At 39.9% G+C, this 4,202-nt stretch overlaps 1 pseudogene; it reads right to left on the minus strand.

Annotated features, from left to right (window-relative positions):
- Positions 1-928: 928 nt before the first annotated feature.
- Positions 929-2,494, minus strand: LOC143397140 (succinyl-CoA:3-ketoacid coenzyme A transferase 1, mitochondrial pseudogene; annotated as a pseudogene).
- Positions 2,495-4,202: the final 1,708 nt, after the last annotated feature.

Below are 4,202 nucleotides of genomic sequence, written 5' to 3' on the forward strand. Positions count from 1 at the left end.
GCTTAGGCAGAAAAACCACTGCTCTGTAGAAAAGTCATTCAGTATTTAAAATCTTTTCTGAGCAGAAATCAGAGCCTAAAAAGAATGTATCTTCTATTATTTTACTTTATTTTAATTCTGCTGTCACTGTGGTTAAGGACTCATGATAAATTACCACAATTCTTCTTGACCGAGGAGGAGGTATTATACAAGTAGTCCACTGGGCCTCTGTAACAGGGAAGTAATCTTAAGTATCCTACTAGATAGAAAGGAATACTACACTGTTTAAAACAGAGAAAACTGTCCAAGCAGATCAGTTAGGTTTCTAGCCCTTTTCCCATAGTTAGCTTAGCCTTTGGCAAAGCACAGATGGATGGTTGGTGGTCTATTATGGCAGCTTCTTGATGGTATGTCAACAGCAATAGATCCTACACCTTTTGGTCTTTCCTACAAACAAGTTACTTCTCCTGCCAAAGACATCCCTGGCTGTTTTCTTGGGCATCTATTTAGCTACAAGAAGGATGGGAGGAAGGAGGATGGCCTAGGCAGACAGGAGGCAAAAAGCAGAGGAGACTGAAGGGAAAAAGATCATGAAGATGGTATTCTCCCTAATCACATATATATTATTTTTCTTTCACAAGTACTAAGCCATAATTTAGGTATAAGGGAAAGCCTATCAATGAAACTCTTCCTAGGGCCCATCTTAGTAAATACTGCATATAACTTAGCATAGCACACATGAAAAAGATACATCCAATGTGAGCACCAATGGTAAAGACAACCTTCTAAGCACTTAGAAAATAAGATAATCATAAATGTTTTCCTTTTGTTTTTCATTAAAATACCATAGACATTTGAGAGAACAAAATCTATATGGCTGCATAAATCTTGAAGTGACTAGACAAAAACTAGTCAAAAATTGTTAAAATTTTAATGTCTACTCCACATTTCAAGTTGTGACTTGCTGCATTGTCATGAGTTTTGGTGAAACAGCAAAATCACACCCAGTGCACTTTTGTATGTCGTCCACTGTCAAGCCTTCCCAGAGCTCAATCAGAGTCAGTCCTTTCTTACTGTCCACATCAAACACAGCCTTCTCTGTAATGATGCGGTTGACACACTGTTTGCCAGTCAGGGGGAACGTACATTTATCCATGATTTTGTGGGCACTTCCCTTTGCAGAATGCTTCATGGTGACTACCACTTTGGTTTTGGCACTGGACACTAAATCCATAGCACCTCCCATTCCTTTCACCTTCTTTCTAGGTATCATCCAGTTAGCCAGGTCACCATATTTGGAAACCTGCATTGCTCCTAGCATTGTTAGATTGACATGTCCCCCTCTAATCATTGCGAATGACTCATCGCTGGAGAAAAATGAGGCTCCCGGAAGAACAGTAACTGTTTCCTTCCCTGCATTGATTAGATCTGCATCAACTTCATGTTGAAATGGATAAGGACCCAAACCCAGGACTCCATTTTCACAGTGAAGATGAACAGTTATATTTGGACTGATGAAGTTGCTGGCCAGAAGAGGGATTCCTATACCCAAATTAGCGTACATGCCATCCTCAAATTCAAGAGCTGCTCGTTTGATGATCCTTTCCCTTACATTACTTCCAGGTTTACCAGATTTGATGTTTCCTTCTCCTTCCTTCCGGATTGTTAGGCGCTCAATTCTTTTCTCGTATTTTTCTCCCTTTATAAGGCGATCTACATAAATCTTAGGAATGTGGACGTCTTCTGGAGCAAATGATCCAACATCCACAATTTCTTCAACCTCTACCACTGTGGTTTCTGCAGCTTTGCACATCGGCTGGTTGAAATTCCTCGCACTTTTCCTGAAAATCACGTTTCCTGCTCGATCGGCTTTCCAGGCTTTCACCAAAGCAAAATCCCCTGTAATGGCTTCTTCCAAAATAAAGTGCTGACCATTAAACTTTCTCACCTCCCTGGGCTTACTGGCAATAGCGATGCTGCCATCTTTGTTGTATTTGATGGGTGCTCCCCCTTCTTGAACCAGGGTCCCGTAGCCTGTGCGGGTGTAAAACGCAGGAACTCCAGCACCACCGGCACGAATCTTCTCTGCAAGTGTGCCCTGAGGTGTCAGCTCCACTTCTAATTCACCGGATAAAAACTGCCGTTCAAAGTCGGCATTTTCTCCGACGTATGAAGAGACCATGCGTTTGATTTGCTTGGATCGAAGTAGAAGACCCACGCCAAAGTTATCAACCCCTGCACCATTGCTGACTGCAGTTAATCCTTTAGCTCTAGTCTTTAATAAAGCTCCTATAAGATTCTCTGGAATTCCGCAGAGGCCAAAGCCACCAATCAGAACCGTTGCCCCATCAGCGATATCTTTGACAGCTTCTACTGGATCTGTATAAAATTTGGTGTGGCGACGAGTACTAACAGAGAAGTAGCTCACACTTCCCTTGGACCAGGCGCCTCCGGAGCTGCTGCGGGTGGAGGCGTAGAGCCTTAGCCCGCAGGACAGGAGTTTGATAGCTGCCATCTTCGGGGCCAGCTGCGGGAGGACTTGTGGGGCTGGAGCATGCGGGTGAGTGTGCAAATGCTGGTTGCCAGGGGCTGCCGCGCGTCACAGAGAAGAAGAAGGGAAGGCGCGTGGGGGCGGGCTGGAGGCTCCACCACGTGTCGCTTAGGTCCTCTTGGCATGTGTTAATTCTTAATTATGAGGTCATGACACAGTGTAGCACCCAGACATCATGTGGCTATACCATTTTCATACTCACAAGATATGGATCCCAGTCGTCAACATACTTCTAAATACTGTCATTTTCCACGTTTATAATTTTTTTTTTTGCCAATGAAAGATGGTACAATATTTTGCCTTTTGTGTATATGACTTTTTTATATTTATTATTTAGCTGTATTTGGACACACCTTTATTTTATTGATTGATTTTTTTTTTTTTTTTTTTGTAGTGCTGAGAATCGAACCTGGGGTCTCGCACTTGCTAGGTGGGCGCTCTACTGCTGAGCCATAATAACACCAGCCCATGTGTATATGATTAGTTTCAATGTCATATGATTTTTCAGCAAATGATTTTTCCTGACATTGAAACAATATGGTTGACCATCTCTTCATTTATTATTGGCCATATTTACTTCATTTTTAGGTACTTCTCTATGCAATATTTTTTTTTCTTGAGCTGCTTACATTATTCTTATGGATTTGTATAATATCTTGATACATTCTTGACACTAACATTTTTTTTTTTCAATTCTGTGTACTACAAATATTTTCCCCAGGGGGGGGGGAAACGTATTTTTAAAAATAAATGAATAAATATTGGATTAAACGACTTGTTTAATTGTACATAAAGGAATTATCTTTTATTAACATCAACACTAAAGACAGATGATAGATGAATGCGTAGACATACATATATACATAGACACATAGATAAGCCAGATATATAGATAAATAGAAGACAGGTAAACAGACTCAAACATGTTTTAAGGTTAAGAAATATACTATAGTATTTCTACCATACTACCACTGAACCCATATAGCAAATTATTTTTCCTGACATTGAAACTAAAAAATATTTCATAGAAAATTGTTTTTGAACAATTTGAACCACAAAAAATATTTTACACTGTCATTTACTTTGTATCTTTCTTCAAATAGACTTTCAAGAGTCTAATACAGTATTACCTATTCATCATAGCTTAAATAAGAGAAATAATTGATTTTCTCTCCTGTAGTAAGAATCTGTCCAACTTATGCTGACTTCTTCCTCCAAAGAAATCTATCTTTGTCCAAATACAAAGATACAGTATATCCTAAGACTCTATGCTCAGTTTAGCTAACACCAAATAGCTGACCCCAAATCAAAGTTTACCTGGGATAACTGTACACAATTATATTATCATAAGTCATCTTACTTCATTTCTTCACTCAATTTGGCCAATTTGTCAAAGCTCCATACCACAGTATATTTAGTTGAGAGAACTGTAATTAAATATTTTATCTATTAAAATATATAAGTATAACACTGTGCAGTGGCAAACACCTGTAATCCCAGCAGTCCAGGAGGCCCAAATAGGAGGATCTCAAGTTCAAAGCCAGCCCCAACAAACAGGAGGTGCTAAGCAACTCAGTGAGACCTGGTCTTTAAATAAAATACAAAATAGTGTTGGGGATGTGGCTCAGCAGTTGAGTGCCCCTGAGTCCAATCTCTGGTACCCCCCCTGAAA

The sequence above is a fragment of the Callospermophilus lateralis genome, chromosome 4 (genome assembly GCF_048772815.1).
Source record: "Callospermophilus lateralis isolate mCalLat2 chromosome 4, mCalLat2.hap1, whole genome shotgun sequence".
NCBI lineage: Eukaryota > Metazoa > Chordata > Mammalia > Rodentia > Sciuridae > Callospermophilus > Callospermophilus lateralis.